We start from the raw sequence: 17,772 nt of genomic DNA, 5'->3' as shown, positions 1-17,772 counted from the left end.
GAGATAGTGAAGGACAGGGAAGCCTGGCATGCTACAGTCCATGGGTTGCAAAGAGTCGGACATGACTTAGCCACTGAACAACAGCAACAGTCCAATTGTCTATGGGGCATTCCAAGTGGCACAATAGTAAAAAAAAAAAAAAAAAAAAAACCCACCTGCCAATGCAGGAGACACAAGAGACTCAGGTTTGATCCTGGGTTGGGAAGATCCTGCTGGAGAAGGGAATAGCAACCCGCTCCAATATTCTTGCTTGGGAAATCCCATGAACAGAGGAGCCTGGCAGGCTATAGTCCATGGGGTCGCAAACAGTCGAACAAAACTGGGTGACTGAGCACACACGTGGATATCTTGTTATCTAACTTGGATCTCTCCTTTGCTCTCTGAAACTGGGAGAACCACATCCTTCTGGAACATTCCAACAGAACTGGCTTACCAGGGGGAACTGAGGCTCCCCACCCTCACAGAAGGGGCAGTTGGGAGATTCTAGGAAGCTCCAACTTGGGGCACATACCTTGTATCTGCCTCCATCAGAACTGCCTTTCTTTTATTGTTGTTCTGAGTTTTGGCCATGCCATGTGGCATACAAGATCCTTAGTTCCCCGACCAGGGATCAAACCTGTGCCTCTGCATGGAACCATGGAGTCTTAAGCCCTGGACTGGCAGGGAAGGCCCACAACTGCTTTTCAATGCCTTCCAAATTGGTCACTGAACAAGGGAATTTGAATTCCAAAATATCAGATGTTTCCATGCCCCACTGCCGGCAGTGTGAAGTGAAAGCAAAACCAAGACACCTCCGATTGCTTCTGCCTTCCAACCCTCCACTCCCGCCCGAGGGCTCCTGTGGCCTGCGGACCTGAGCGCAGACACTGATGCAGGGACTTCTCACAGTGTGGCTGCAGCTCTGCAGCCTCTTCCCAGAAAGGAGTTAGGTGGGGGCGGGTGCTGATGGCAACCCAGCACTCCCTCTCATTTAGTGACTGTCCATTGTGATGGTGGGAAGAATGACTGTGTAATTACAGACTGCATAATCATAGAAACTGTTCTATGTAATTGCAGGATTAGGAACTGAATAATTATAATGCAGTGTAACAAATTACGGAATGAAATGTAATCTCACGTAGACATCACAGTCATGTTACACCCTCCAGGAACTGAGTATGCATTTTGTTGACTTTCTCTGAGAGAGCCTGCTGTGTTGGCAGGTGTCATGAAGAAGAGGTGTGGGTAAATGGGGAGACAGTGGGGTTACGTAGTTTAAGGGGGAGCAGAGGGTTCAAGTGAGAGTGGAGGGTGGGGTGAGTATAAGGAAGGTGGTGACAGAATTTAGCCTAAGGTTTGGAGAAGTGAGGAGAACCAGGAGGGGAAGTTGAAGAAAAACGGATTAAGTCCTGTACCATCCTGGTGGTCCAGTAGCTAAGACTCTGAGGTCCTAATCCAGGGGGCCTGTGTTCCCATCCCTGGTCAGGGAACTATATCCCACACGCTGCAACTGAGAGTTTGAATGCCACAACTAAAGAGCCCACATGCCTCAACTAAGACCCAACTCAGCCAAACAAATAAAAAATAAATATTTTTTTTAAAAATGGATTAAGTCAGGGGTTGGCAAACTATGGCCTGAGGGCCAAATCTGGCCAGCCATGTTTCATCGTTGTTGGTTTTTTTTTTTTCAACTGGGACTTCCCTGGTTGTCCAGTGGTTAAGAATCTGCCTTGCAGTACAGGGGACTCAGGTTCAATCCCTGGTCAGGGAACTAAGATCCCACATGCCCTGGGGATGCTACTGAACCTTTGAGCCACAGCAAGTGGTGCCAGAGGTAAAGAATCTGCCTGCCAATGCAGGAGACATGAGATATGGGCTTGATCCCTGGGTTGGGAAGATTCCTCTGGAGGAGGAAATAGCAACCCAATCCAGTATTCTTGACTGGAAAATCCCCACGGACAAAGGAGCCTGGTGGGGTACAGTCCATGGTGTCACAAAGAATTGGACATGACTGAGCACGCATGCACAGCCAGAAATAAATAAATAAATATTCAAAAATAAAAATAAATTTTTTATTGAGGTGAAACTCAGGTAACAGAAAATCAGTCATATTAAAGTGTACAACCTCATAGCATTTACTGCATTCATTGCTGTGCGACTATCGCCACTAGCCATTTCCAAACATTTTCATCCTCCGAAACTGAAATTCTGTCCACAGTAGAGACTAACTCGCCATTCTCCCCGTCCCAGCCCCTGGCACCCACCATCCTGTTTTCTGTCTCTATGAATCTGATAACTCTAGTGACTTCATATAAGTGGAATTATGCTGTGATTGTCATTTTGTATGTAGCTTCTTCCACTCAGCATAGTACCTTCCAGGCTCATCTATGTTGTGGCAAGAACCAGAATTGCCTCCCTTTAAAAAAAAAAATTATTGACTTATTTAGCTGTCCCAAGTGTTAGTTGCAACACATAGGATTTTCAGTCTTCACTGAGGCATGTGGGATTATTTTTTCTTCTTTCTCTTATTAGTTGCTGCATGTGGGATCTAGTTCCCTGACCAGGGATTGAACCTGGGACCCCATCATTTGGAGTGTGGAATCTTAACCACCGGACTGCTGGGGAAGTCTGAAAATTGCCTTCCATTTTAAGGCTGAACAATTTTCTGATCTGGGTGGCCTTGGCCGGCAGCGGCTTGAAGCAGGATCTCAGCTCACCCACCAGAGGCTGCAGCAGAGACTGCTGACTGCTAACCACGAAACCATGAGGGCCAGAGGCCAGGTGCGAGGCCCTGGCTTTTCTGCTTTGTGGAAATGAATTCTTAAAGAGACAGGAAGTGGTGAAACAAGTAAAGTGTGTATCAGGAGAGAATAAGCGCGCGTGTGAATAGACTTGGAGAATCTCTCCTTTGCCGTAGTCTAAATCATTTATATGGGGCCCTTTCTTCCTGGTTTCCTCTAGCCAATCACTGCTTTCCCTGGCTCTGAGCCTGTATTTAGTATAACTCAGGGCCTTCCTCTGTGTGCGTGCGCATCTCGTAGCCAAGATGGATTCCAGCGCAGAGGCCTCTGGGAAGGTTGACACCACCTATGATGGGCTGGCGCTGCCTCCCTTTTTGGCCCCCAAGGAGCCTCTCTGTACGTGTGTAGTTAGAAAGGTCTCCTCAACCTCAAGAACTATGTGATCTCTTTATCTTTTATCTGGACAGGACACAGCTCCTCTCTGTCCCTGCCATTATCTTTATCTTGGAGTATCTGTCCACAGGGAACAGACTTCAGCTGCTCAGCCTGGAGCTCATCGCTCTCCTGCCTCAGTTCCACTGCATGTATGTACAGACCACATTTTGTTTACCTATTCAGACACTTGGATTGCTTCCACCGTCTGGCTGTTCTGAATAAAGCGGCTGTGAACATAGGTGTACAAGTATCTGTTCCATATTTATTTTCAGTTCTTTTGGGTATACACTCAGAAATGTGTTGTTGGATCATATGGTAATTCTGTTTAATTTTTTGAGGCCCTCTCATCCAATGCTCCATAGTGGCTACATTAAAAAAAATTTTTTTTAAGCGTTTATTTATTTATCAGGTCCCAGTTGGATGGGAGGAGCCTGGTGGGCTATAGTCCATGGGGTCGCTAAGAGTCGGACAAGACTGAGCAACTTGACTTTCACTTTTCACTTTCATGCATTGGAGAAGGAAATGGCAACCCACTCCAGTGTTCTTGCCTGGAGAATCCCAGTGACGGGGGAGCCTGGTGGGCTGCCGTCTGTGGGGTCGCACAGAGTCAGACACGACTGAAGCGACTTAGCAGCAGCAGCAGCAGGCAGGATCCTTGTTGCAGACTCAGTAGTTGTGGCACACAGGGTTCATTGCCCCATAGCATGTGGGATCTTAGTTCCCCAACCAGGGATCAAATGACTGTCTCCTACATTGGAAGGTGGATTCTCAACCACTGGACCACGAGGGAAGTCCGCGTTTCCTTCTTTCCCTCCCCATTTCTTTTTAAAAATTTACTTATTTTATTTTTGGCTGTGCTGAGTCTTCCTTGCTTCGAGGGCTTTTTTCCCAGTTGCCGTGAGCGGGAGCTCCTCTCTAGCTGCGGTGTACCGGCTTCTCATTGTGATGGCCTCTCTTGTTGCAGAGCACAGGTTCCAGGGCCCGAGGGCTTCAGTAGTCGCAGCACACAGGCTCAGTAGTTGTGGCTCACGGGCTTAGTTACTCTGCAGCATGTGGGAGCTCCCGAGATGAGGGATCCAGCCTGTGTCTCCTGCACTGGCAGACAGATTCTTTACCACTGAGCCAGCAGGGAAGACCCCGATTTCTTTTTTGAAAATTATTTATTATTGATCATTTTGGTGAAATTCACATAATATGGAAGCAACCAATGAAAGTGTACAATTTAATGACATTTGATACATTCACCAAGTTATGCGAACATTTTCATCACCCCAGTGGAAACCCAGTACCCTTGAGCAGGCACTCCCCAATGTCCCCTCCCTGCAGCCCCTGGCAATCTGCTTTCTGTCTCCTCCTCTGGACATTTCATATGAATGGAATCATATCTACGCAGTCTCTTACGTCTTGTTTCTCTCATCACCATGCTTTTTAGGGTCACCCACATTGTTCATGCATCAGTGCTGTGTTGTGTTCATCCACTCATCTGTTGATGGACACTTGGGGTTGTTTCCAACCCTTGACCACTGTGAGCAGTGCTTCCCTGAACTAGAGCAACTTGTTTTTCCGAGCAAAGTTCTATCGTCGCTGAACCCCGCCGTCATTCACATGTGGCTGCTTTCATGCTACAGTGGCAAAGTTGAAGAGTGGTGTCAGAAACGGTATGGCCTAAGATATGTACTAGTTGACTCTTTACAGAAAAAAATTTGTTGACTCCTGAGTGAATGAGTTTGGGAGCTGGGTCACCTGGGAGAAACTGCTGGGTTTCTTTTTTTTTTACTCAATATGTATTTTTTATTGTTGGTTGACAACGTGTTAATTTCTGCTGTACAGCAAAGTGATTCAATTATACATATACATGTATATTCTTTTTTAAAAACATCCTTTGCACGATGGCTTATCGTGTTATGCGTGTGTTAGTTGCTCAGTTGAGTCCATGTGACCCCATGTGACCCCATGGACTGTAGCCTGCCAGGCTTCTCTGAGAATGAGGTTTCCCAGGCAAGAAGACTGAGTAGGTTGCTATTTCCTGCTCCAGGGGAACGTCCCATATCCAAGGACTGAACCCTGGTCCCCCACACTGCTGCAGATTCTTTACCATCTGAGCCACCAGGGACGCTCTTATGGTTTATCATAGGATATGGAATATAGTTCTCTGTGCTTGTAGAAACTTCTGGTTTTGCCCCAATAACATTCTTAACTATAACTATGGTTGAGAAAATGGCTGCAAAGAGCACATTTCCCAGCATCCTTTGCAACTAGGTACACGCCAGAAGCAGGTTCTGGTCGGAGGACTCCTAATGGAAGCAATGGTCACAGCCTCTTGGTCTTGCCTGAAGGGATGACATTTGACCTCCTCAGGCCTTCCCCCTTTACCACCAGCTGGAGCAGACATCTTGGACCCTGAGGGAGAAGAAGCAAGATGAAAAGATGGTTCTGCATGGCCGTATCAGCCCTGGTAATATAATATAATATCATATGATATGAGAGCCCACTGTGGCTCTCATTTTCATTCTCTGGTTACCAGAAGTGTGTGCCTTTCCATGTGTGTATCAGCCATCAAGTTTTCCATTCAGGAAATTCCTATACATGCTTTAGTGTATGTTCTATAGGGTGTGATCTGTCCCTGACTAATTCAGGGTTCTTTACAGATCCTATTCTTTTCTTTTTCCTTCTGGCCGCACTGGGTCTTTGTTGTGGCATGAGGGCTGTTTGTTGTGGGGCTCTGGCTTTCTCTAGCTGCAACACTCAGACTTAGTTGCCCCACATCATATGGGAGCTTAACTTCCCAGCCAGGGATGAAACCCAAGTGGTCTGCATTGGAAGGTGGATTCTTAACCCCTGGACCACTAGAGAAGTCCTGATACTATTCTCTTTTTGGTCAGGTGTGGTGCACACATATGCTCCCAATATTTGCTTGCCATTTCATGCTCTTCACAGTGTCTTTGATGAACTGAAATACTTCATTTTAATGAAGTTTGAGCTGATCATCTTTTCCTGTATCTTCCTTTCATGCTTGTTGTGTCTCCTTGAAAAAGTTTTCCTGGAGCCAACGTCATAAAGCTATTCTCTTACACTGACTCCTAAAATCTTCTATCATTTGGCTTTTCACAGTGTTTAATACGCCCAGAGTTGGGTTTTGTATATAATTTCATGTAGGGACTTCCCAAGTGGCTCAGTGGAAAGAATCTGCCTGCCAAGCAGGAGACACAGATTTGATCCTTAGGTTGGGAAGATCCCCTGGAGAAGGAAATGGCAACCTACTCCAGTATTCTTGCCTGGCAGGCTTCAGTCCATGGGGTCACCAAGAGTTGGACATGACTTAGAAGTTCAACAAGAGGAGTTTCATGGTGGGTAAACCAGGGCCCTCAAATGCTTTGCTTTTAATTTTTGACACAGAAACCCCATTTCTGCTTTTATGAAAATCATCAGTGGAGCCTCTGTAAACTTCTGGCAGGATTATCTTCCATTTATTTCTGATGTTGGATTATACTCTATTGTCATTCAGTTCCAATGCATTTTTTCCAGAAGAAAAAGGACAGACCAAAATGCCCAAACTCCTGTAAGCCTCAGGATTAGGGTGGGAATTTAAAACCAAAGGGAGTGTGGTCATAGTTGGGGAACCCCCAATATGTCCCCCAGTGATCTCTGCCTGGTCTTCAAGCCCTTGTGTTATCTTCTCCCCTTGATGCAGGCTGGACATAGTGACTCCCTCCTAAATAATAGATTAGAACAAAAGTAATGGGGTGTCACATCTGAGATTAGGTTACAAAGGACTGGGATGTCTATGTCTCTCTCTGATAAAGCCAGCTGCTATGTTGTGAGCTGTCCTGTGCAGAGGCCCCTGGCATAGAACTGAGGGGAGCCCCAGCTAATGGCCAGCAAGGAGCCATCAACCTGCCAACAACCACATGAGTGAATTGGGAATTAGCTCCTCCCACAGTTGAGCTTTCACATGAAACCACAGGTTTGGCCAACATCTTGATTGTGGCCTGTGTGAGACTTTGAGGAAGAGGCATATCCCTGACCCAGAGAAACAGTGAGATGATAAATACTGGTTGGTCTTTTTTTTCTAAAAGTATGTATATTTACTTATTTTGCTGTGCCAGGTCTTGGCTGCAGCATGCTGGATCTCTTTTAGCTGTGACTTGTGGTATCTTTAGTTACAGCATAGGAACCCTTAGTTGCAGCATGTGGGATCTTGTTCCATGACCAGGGATCAAATCTGGGCTCTCTGCATCAGGAACTCAGAGTCTTAGCCACTGGACCATAAGGGAAGTGCCAGTATTTGTTGTTCTAAGTTGGTGCATTTGAAGGCAACTGTTACATAGTGTTAGGTAACTAATACAGAGGCCATCCCGGAGTGGAGCAAGGACAGTGAATGTGGCTGATTCTGGGGGCTGTTTACCTGGAAGCCACCATTTGCTTCATGGACTGGGTAGCCTAGTGGGAGGTAGGAACCAGAACTAAAGGTCTCATTGGTCTACACCAACCCTGGTGATTCATCTCCCTTGTCAGCTTAGGTGTAGGCTTCTGACCCATTTCTGGCCAATGGTGTGCAAAAGGAGATTTCCAGAAAATTTTAACTGCCTGAGAAAAAGAGATATACACAAATGGAGTTTTGGAGCTCTGACAGCCATCCGGGGATTGAGAAAAAGGCCATTAAAGGCAGAGAAAAGACAGCAAACACTGTCCAACACAGGACCTGTCTAGCCTTCTTTTTAAGGATATGACCTAGTTTTGTCCATGTGGCTTCTGCTCATACCTCATTGGCCAGAAATGGTCACATGACCATGAGCTACAGGGGAGGCTGGTAAATGTAGCCTTTGGTTAGCTATATCCACAAATGATGCTTCTATTATTGTCCTAAAGGAGGGAAGAAAGTGCTGGGGGAGGGGTAACCATCTACCTCTACCACAAAAATATATGTTGTACATTATAAAATAAACCCCTACAAAGCCGCTGCCCACTAAAGGACCAGATTTTTATTGATATCATCTCGCCCACTCTTCCCTGCTCCCTGCTCCCACCTCCCTGCCTTCCCCACTCCACAAGGCAACCACTGCCCTTGGTTTTTATGTTTCCTTTCTTAATCCTTGATTTTTAAAAATTCTGTTAAAATACATATAACCTAAATTTTACCATTTTAACCATTTTTAAGTGTACAGTTCAGTGGTATTAAATACATTCAGTGTTGGGCACCATCACCACCATTCATCCCCATAATTATTTCATTTGTAAAACGGATATTCTGTACCTGTTAAACACCAACTCTTCATTCCCCCTTCCCCAGTCCCTGGAAACCAGCACTGTATTTTCTGTCTCTGTGATTTTGCTTAGTCTTGAGTACCTCATATAATGAGACTCATACAGTATTTGTCTTTTTGTAGCTGGCTTATTTAACTCACTAGAATGTCCTCTAGGTTTACCCAGTTGCAGCATACTGCAGAATGGCTTTCTTTTTAAGGCTGAATAATATCCCATTGACTGGATGAATTCCATTTTGCTTATCCATTCTTCTGATGAGGGACACTTGAGTTTCTTCCCTGTTTTCGCTATTGTGAATAATGCTGCTATGAACATGGGTGTACAAATAGCTTTCTGAGAACCTGATTTCTATTCTTCTGGGCATATACCAAGAGGTGGAATTGCTGGATCATTTGGTAATTCTATTTTTGACTTTTAATTTAAGTATAGGTGATTTAGAATGTTTCAGGTATACAGCAAAGTGATTCAGTTATGTGTATATTCTGAAGGAGATCAGCCCTGGGATTTCTTTGGAAGGAATGATGCTAAAGCTGAAACTCCAGTACTCTGGCCACCTCATGCGAAGAGTTGACTCATTGGAAAAGACTCTGATGCTGGGAGGGATTGGGGGCAGGAGGAGAAGGGGACGACAGAGGATGAGATGGCTGGATGGCACCACTGACTCAATGGACATGAGTCTGAGTGAACTCCGGGAGTTGGTGATGGACAGGGAGGCCTGGCATGCTGCGATTCATGGGGTTGCAAAGAGTCGGACACGACTGAGCGACTGAACTGAAACATATATATTCCTTTTTCAGATTCTTTTCAATTGTTACAAGACATTGAATATAGTTCTCTGTGTTACACAGTAGGTCCTTGTTATTTATCTTTTTTATATATAGTAGTATGTATCTTTCAATCCCAAATTATCAATTTATACCCTCCTTTCCCCTTTGTTATCCAAAAATTTGTTTTCTATATCTGAGTCTATTTCTCTTTTGTAAATAAATTCAACTCTTCACATCAGGTGGCTAACCTATTGGAGCTTCATCTTCAGCACCAGTCCTTTCAATGAATATTCAGGGTTGATTTCCTTTTGGATTGACTGGTTTGATGTCCTTGCAATCCAAGGGACTCTCAAAAGTCTTCTCCAGCACCACAGTTCAAAGCAGCAGTTCTTTGGTGCCTAGACTTCTTTATGGTCGAACTCTCACATCCATACATGACTATTGAAAAAAACATAGCTTTGACTAGACGGACCTCTGTCTGCAAAATGACGTCTCTGCTTTTTACTGTGCTGTCTAAATCTGTCATCGCTTTCCTTCCAAGGAGCAAGTGTCTTCTAGTTTCATGACTCTGTCGCCATCTGCACTGATTTTGGAACCCAAGAAAATGAAATCTGAGACTGTTTCCACTTTTTCCCCCATCGATCTTCCATAAAGCGATGGGACTGGATGGTACGATCTTCGTTTTTTGAATGCTGAGTTTTAAGCCAGCTTTTTCACTCTCCTCTTTCATCTTCATCCACAGGCTCCTTGGTTCTTCTTCGCTTTCTGCCATTAGGGTGCTGTCATCTGCATATCTGAGGCTGTTGCTACTTCTCCATGTCTTGACAGTTGTAGATAGTGCTGCTGTGAAGACTGGGATGCAGGTATCTTCTTGAATTAGAGTTTTGTTTTTCCAGATATATGCCCAGAAGTAGGATTGCAGGATCATATGGTAACTCTGTGTTTAGTTTTTTAAAAGAATCTCTATGCTCTTCTCCATAATGGCTACACCAATTTACATTTCATGTTTAATCTTTTGAGGAACCTATGTACTGTTTTCTACAACAGGTATATCATTTTGCATTCCCGCCTACAGTGCACAGAGGTTCCAATTTCACCACATATTCACCAATGCTTGTTTCCTGTTTTGTTTTGCTTTTTGATAACAGCCAATGTATATAAGGTAGAATTCCCAATTTTTTAACCTTGCTATGTGTGTTATGCTTAGTTGCTCAGTTGTGACCAACTCTTTGCGACCCTTTGGATTGTAGCCCTCCAGGCTCCTCTGTCCATGTGATTTTTCAGGCAAGAATACTGGAGTGGGTTGGCATTTCCTTCTCTAGGGGATCTTCCCAGCTCATGGATCAAACGCATGTCTCCTGCTTTGCTGACGGATTCTTTATCTACTGAGCCATTGGGGAAGTTTTGTGCTTATCATATTTTATTAATCACCCTTAATTATCCCTAAACTAAATCTCTGTGGGTGTACCTGGTAGGTCTTTTGAGCTTTATAAATGTAGTATCATGCTCTTTGAAGCCTTCTAGGACCTTTTTTTTTTCTTTCGGAGAAGGCAATGGCACCCCACTCCAGTAATCTTGCCTGGAAAATCCCATGGGCGGAGGAGCCTGGTAGGCTGCAGTCCATGGGGTCACTAAGAGTCGGACACGACTGAGCGACTTGACTTTCACTTTTCACTTTCATGCATTGGAGAAGGAAATGGCAACCCACTCCAGTGTTCTTGCCTGGAGAATCCCAGGGACGGGGGAGCCTGGTGGGCTGCCGTCTGTGGGGTCGCACAGAGTCAGACACGACTGAAGCGACTTAGCAGCAGCAGCAGCAGGACTTTTTTTTTCATTCATCATCACACTTCATTCGTCAGAATGAAGAAGCTCACTTCTAGAGAATGGCAGAAAAAAACCTGTCATTGAGCCATTGGTGTGGAGTCAACTGTGGGACTCACTGCATCGGAGCAAGAAAGTTTCTCACAGTTCAGCAAGCATGAGCCTCAGTCCCCAAGCCACATGGGTGACACAATGGACTTCACATGCTGCGAGGCAGAGGGCCAAGGGCTTAACACCTTTTGTAGAAAGCAGTAAACAAGCCAGCTTCCCTCTGTCGGGAACGAAACAGTTACACAGAAGTCATGCTGCGGGGTGGTGGGGTGGGGTTCCTGGCAGTCCAATGGTTAAGACTCCGTGCTTCCACTGCAGGGGCACGAGTTCAATCCCTAGTCTGGGAACTAAGATTTTACATGCCTTGTGGCCCAGCTAAAAAGAAAAGAAAGTCATGTTGTGTAGCCTATGTGCTTAGCTGTGGAAACTGCTTGGTCTTGGGAGAAGTATGGATCTGCACTCTGGCACAGTCAGCAAAAGCCTGCAGGCGGACTTCCCTGGTGGTCCAGTGGCTAAGACTCCAAGCTCCCAGTGCAGGGGGCCTGGGTTCGATCCCTAGTCAGGGAACTACATCCCGTATGCCATAAGGGTTTGAGTGCCGCAACTAAAGATTCTGCATGCCACAACTAAGGAACCAGCATGATGTATCAAAGACCAAAAATCCCTCATGTCATCACAATAGCTACAGATGGAATTCAGCTTGGAAATTTGCACTCCACTCAAACAAGTGGAATAGGTTAGCCCATCATTGTGATGGACAACAAGTATTAACAGTACCAGCAAAGGACATTGCTGAAGAAACTGTTATAAGTGAAGAAGCGCAAAAGACAATGGATCAAAATTATTGAAAGCCAGGTGGAGTCTCCAGAAATAGAAGTAAGGAGTCTTTTACCCAAACAGATAAATACTTTTAAAAAAGCATTAATTAAAAAAAAAAAAGAATTTTAAAAAAGAACGTGCAGGGTGCTCAGGACCTGCAGGCTGCCTGCACAGAGGTCATGTAGACACATGTGCCTTATCCATTTCATAGCTGAATAATATTCCTCCACTGTGTGAAAATACCATGTCATTGACGCTGCTTCCAATCTTGCCCACACGCAAGACTCTCTTGAGGACAGAGTTACCGAGCTATGGGTTGCCCCTGTGGTTTAGCCACTTTTATATTTTACCCCCCACCCTTTTTCTTTTTTTTTTTGGCATGCAGCATGCGGGATGCTAGTTTCCCATTCAGGGATCCCTGCAGTGGAAGCATAGAGTCTTAACTGCTGGGCCACAGGGAAGTCCCTTACTTTTAGCCTTTCTGACTGTTACTTGCAGCCAAATGCACTTATCAAACTCGCTTCCAGGGGTGGATCCCACAGCCCCTGCCCTGGCCACTCAAATGTACAAACAACTCCAGGTCTTAGGAGGAAACCTATAGAAGAAACCTCAAGAGGAATCTCTGGACTTTACTGAGGAAACCCTGAGTTGAGTAAGATGCCACTTTTACTCCCTGGTGGTATGGGGGATCAACAAAGTCAAACTCAGATATATAGAAAAATGAAGCTTCATTCTTTGCCCATCCAAGTTGATAACATGAGATTTTCACCTGCTACATCAAAAAACAAAACAAAAAAACTTCCAAACAAGGGTGAGTGGGTAGAATTTGAGTGTGTCCCTGGCATTTGTGTCTTAACTTGTTTGAGCAAAGAGTGACAGTTGCCCAATATCTTGGGTTCAGATCCTGGCTCCATCCCTTCCAAAGTATCTCCCTTCCCTGGACCTGCTTTCTTCTCTGTGAAATGGGACCATGGTAGTTGTAACGATTTGCATTCATGGGCGGGAAGTATATTGAACAGTGGCTGCTCACAGTAGGTGCTTTGTGATTTTTTTGGCCAATTTAGGAAGACAAGGAAGTCACCATGCATCGAGGCTGTGTGCTTTTTCTTCTTTTAATGTCTGCTGTTAATAAAATATTTTTACAGAGACCAAAAAGTCAGAATAGTGCAAAACATCTCAACACCATGCATTCATGACCACTTCTCGTTGGTTTTAAACATTTGTTCCAATATTTACAGAGAAATGGGGACATCTGTGCAGATGCCAGACTGACGGGATGGAATTAAAACAGACAAACAGCATTTTGAGTTCACATTTGCAATCACATGCTAAGAGAAGGTGTGTGGAGGAAGAACCTCCCTGGACTGCGTGACCAGGTTTCAGGGTCTCAAGGGGCCGGGGCCAGAGGTGGGGTCTGATTTTCCCTGACTGTGTAGCCAGGGATGCCTAGGGACCGTCCGCCAGTGACCTGTGCCTCGCACAAGAGTCACTATGGCTGGGCGGGGGGCGGGGGGCAGATGGAGGGGGTCCTACTTGACACTGTCAGCTTGATTTGTCTCTTAAAAAAAAAAAAGGCAAAGAGAAAAGCAACACGTGTCAGCGAAAATGACTTTGGTCCTTGACAATTATTAGGAAAGGATGTTCAAGGGGATGGCAGGGGTCATGATGGAGAGCAGCTCCGCAGCGAGTTCCCCTCCCTCTCTGCCTGAGCAGCAGAATTGGGGCAACTCTGCACTGCCTCCCCTCTGCCCCTGTGTCTCAGTGTTCCCACCTGTAAGATGGACATTGCTGGGGGTGAAGGACAGAAAGGTCTCTGAGGTCCCAGCCGGAGAGGTCCCAAGGATTTCTAGTTGGCTAAGTCTTTTTTTTTTTTTTTTTTTTTTGCATCTCTGATGGGGGCATGGTGAGGTTTCAGGATGTAGTGCCGGAGAACCAGGACTGGGGGATGCCCCTGGGCACCTCCTTATTTTAGGTAAATCTTTTGAGGACAGACTGGAGAGAGCAAGGAGGTCCCTCTTCCTTCTAGTTCTGTTTTTGCCCTTTCTCTCCTGTCTCTGCAGCCTCATCTCTGAATTGCTCTCTCTTCATTTCAAAGTTCTGGCTGTTCCCATCCAGGCACGATCTGATGCTCTGACTTCTTCCTCTGTCCGTCTGCCCACCCCTCTTTTCTCTCCTTCCCTCCCTTCTCTTCTTTGGGTCCTTACTGTCTCCTCCCTTTTGAGGGGGGATTGGCTATGTCCCTCAAGGTCACCTCCACCCCACCCCGATCCCATTATGAGCCTATTTTATCCTTTTCCTGATCCATGAAAATCTGGGGCGAGTTCCCCGCATGGAGCAAGGTTCCAATGCAATGCCAGGACCCCACTTGTGCTCAGAACCCCGGGCACCCCAGGTGAAATGGTGGAAGCCCAAAGGTATCATCCAATGCTGGGTGGCCCTCTGCTCCTCTCTGAGCCTTGTCGTTCCGATAGAGGGACGTTCTGATTTCAAACACTTCCAGTCCCCCCTGTCCTCTCTTTACTCTTTGCCCTGTGGCTCAGCCAGTCTGCTGGGAATACCTCTTGGGTGCCTAGATCTGTGTGGGAGGGGAAGGTTGGTATGGACAGACACACGTGAATGTGTGGGCACACACAGAACTCCCTGCCTGAGACATAATTCAGTTAGAACCCCCTCCCCGACATCCCCATCTCTGGGCCCAGCCTTTGCTCACTGAAATTGGGGCTCTTGAGGGGCTTCAGAGCCCCTCTTGGGGGGAAAGAGTGCCTTTCACAGATACCCTCAGCTCCATGGCATCAGAGACAGAGGCTGCGGGAGGGGCAGACAGAGGAGGGACACTGGCTGGGGAAGTCCTGAGGGGGTTGGAGGTTTTCCACAGAAGGGGGTATTTGTGATGAGTTTTGAGGAATGACTATGAGTTCTCTGGGGGAAAGAAGCGAGAGAAAATTTCCCGAACAGTTTTAGCCTGGGAGTCAGAAAACGTCATTTGACAAATACTCCCTGAGGCTCCCTCCATGTGCCTGGGCCGGTGCTGGGGAACCCTACACACAAACACACACACACACACACACACACACTCTCACTCACTCATACACCCTTAGACCAGAGCACCTCCCAATAAAGTGTTTGGGAAACATCTTGGCTTTGTCTGGCAGAAGCCCAGCTCCCCCTGCCCTTTTCTGCCAGTCATTCAAGAAGTCTTTCAGAGCCTACTCCAAATCACAGATTAACTCCCCTTCGGATGTTGTTCCTCTCTTCATCTCCAAGTCAGCCATCCAGCCCACCTCCACCTCTTGGATGGTCTGAAGTTCAAATTTCCCTTTTGGGCCTCGTGACGGAGACTTCAAGTTCCCCGCAAGACACCTCCAGCCTGTCTGTTGTCCCTGGGGTGGAGGGGCCCTCCTGCCCCGCCATCCTGAATGAGAACTTTCATCCTAATCTCTAATTCCGAACCGTTAGTCACCTGAAGCTGCCTGTATTTACACATGCTCAAAACGCTTAGTCATGTCCAACTCTTTGTGACCCCATGGACAGAGGAGCCTCGTGGGCTACAGTCTATGGGATTTCCCAGGCAAGAATACTACACTGGGTAGCCATTCCCTTCTCCAGGGGATTTTCCCAACCCAGGGATCGAGCCCGGGTCTCCCGCATTGCAGGTGGATTCTTTACAGTCTGAGCCACCAGGGAATTTAGGGGACACAAAAATACTTCCAGGTAAATTAGAAATAACAGCGGCTTCATCCAAACTCTTGTTCACAGATGGGGAAACCATTACCATAAATATACAACCCTTAGTTTGCACATGGCCTCCTTAGAGATGCTCAACCCCCGGGCAGTGCACAATCAGGACATCTGTACCAAGGGGCCCTGGGGCTCATCTAAGGCATAGTTTTTAATATATCCTCCAAAATCTTTCCAAGAATTAATTTCAGTGTCCTGAAAGCATCTTGTCCTCCCTCCCACCCCCCCCCCACCACATCAGTCTATTCTTCATGAGGTAGCCAGAGGGAGAGTTAAAACCTGAAATCCAGACTCTTCCCAGATTTAAAATCTCCTGGGGCCTCCCAAGCCTCTAGGGTAAAATCAAAACTCCTCAGGGCTTTATACCAGATCCCACCTGGTCTGAGACCTCAGCAGGCCTCCCCAACCTCATCAGCATCCCCTACCACCCCATTGGTTGACTCAGCTCCAGCCACCTAACCTGGCTATGCTTCAAGTCAGCCCACTTCCAAGCCTTTGCATCCGAAGTTCCCTCTGCCTGGAGCTCTTTTCTCTCCAATGGGTGGTTCCTTTACACTTTTCACCTCCACAGAAAGCCCTTCCCCCTCTGAGGTAGCCCCCATCACTCCAGGAGCCCAGTTAACTCTCTTCTCATCCCTCTGTTTAAATTCTTCCCTAGTACAGCACAATCCTGTATTTATCAGTCTGGTGGGAAAAACCCACAGCATACATACACTGGTCCAATGTGAAAAAGCAGATTCTGAGCAAAGACAAGCCATGCCAAACTTTCCCAAAACAGCTCCCAAAATGCCTGTGTGAACTAAAATGGAGAAATTTGGCCAAACTGCCCCAAAATCCCTGGTGGAGGAAGTGTTTCAGGCAGCTAGAGGCGCCACCTGAGGTATCCTGTGGCCTGTGTGTTTAAATGAATGAATGAAATTTGGGGGGAGTAAGCTCCCCAGCAAATTTGTATATTCACTCACACACACACATATACACACACCCCTCAAGTTTCTGGTCCCTTTCCATTCTTTCCTGACTCGAGCATTCTAGGGGAGGAAGAAGTGGTTGGGGCAGGGGACTGGGTCCAGGAAATCCCAAACCTTCACTCTATTTTGGTGGGAGCTCAAGAGTTCTCAGGTATCTAACCCCGGTGTCCCAATGGAAAGCAGTGAAGGCAGGGGTTTTGCTGGGCAGCCAGAGGTGGAAGGGGGCACTGGGGGACTTGGCCCTGAACCCCCACCTCTTTAAGGATTGGGGGCAGTCCCCTGAGGGGGGTTAGCAGCAATGGGGACCTGTATCGGCTTATCCGATCTCAGCTCACCCTTCAAAGGGGCACATAGGCCAAAGAGAATGGGGAGGGGATGTGGTACTGGAACCCTCGGCATTATCTTAAGCAGCTCTCTGGGCCCCGGTTTTACCATCTGTCAAATGAGTGGGTTGAACTCTATGATATAAGGACTGGATATGTGGTGGGGAACGGGGGAGGCAAAACCCCGTAGGGAAGCTGGGGCAGCGTGGATGTCCCAGAGCGGACCCCTTGGCAGGGTCTGGGCGCCCAAGAGCGCATGTGCTTTTGAAATCCCATCCTCTCCCCTTCCCTGTTTATTTTTTGCACAAACATCAAAAGGGACTCTGGTCCACCTTGGTGGGGGGGGGCTCTCTAACCACCACCCTAGCCCCTCCAGTCCCCACACCACCCCAAGGGGCGCGCCAGGAAACCCTGCCCCTGGCCCAAGGCCCGCCCCTCAAGGGAGCTGAGAGTTCCATACTTGGCAAATTGGTCTTGGGCCCCAAAGGTTGGGACCCATCTTATGGCTTTTCCAGGGGGCAGGAGGCAGGGAGTCCAGGTAACACAGCTCTGGGACCTGGCCTCCTCTATAGGGGCTGGTTTTCCTCCCATTACAGCTCGAAAAGCCCCTAGACGCTGGGGAGTGGCCTCAAGTAGGGGGGATGTGGCTTCTTCCTTCCTCTTGCCCTGGCGCATGGCCTCCTGAGGGGGCGGGGCGCTGCCATTCACCTTTCCCCAGAATGGGAAACTAAATCAAAGGCGCAAAGGCGGGATGCCTTCCGTTCAGAGCCCGGAGACTCGCCCTCAGGGAGGTCCAAGCGCGCAGGCACCGCCCCGCCCTGCGCGCTCTGCGCAGGCGCAATGGTGCCTGCCTGCGTGCACCGCA

This window comes from Budorcas taxicolor, chromosome 7, assembly GCF_023091745.1.
Source record: "Budorcas taxicolor isolate Tak-1 chromosome 7, Takin1.1, whole genome shotgun sequence".
Lineage (NCBI taxonomy): Eukaryota > Metazoa > Chordata > Mammalia > Artiodactyla > Bovidae > Budorcas > Budorcas taxicolor.
The sequence above is the reverse complement of the archived record's forward strand: the minus strand, read 5'-3'. Positions refer to the sequence as shown.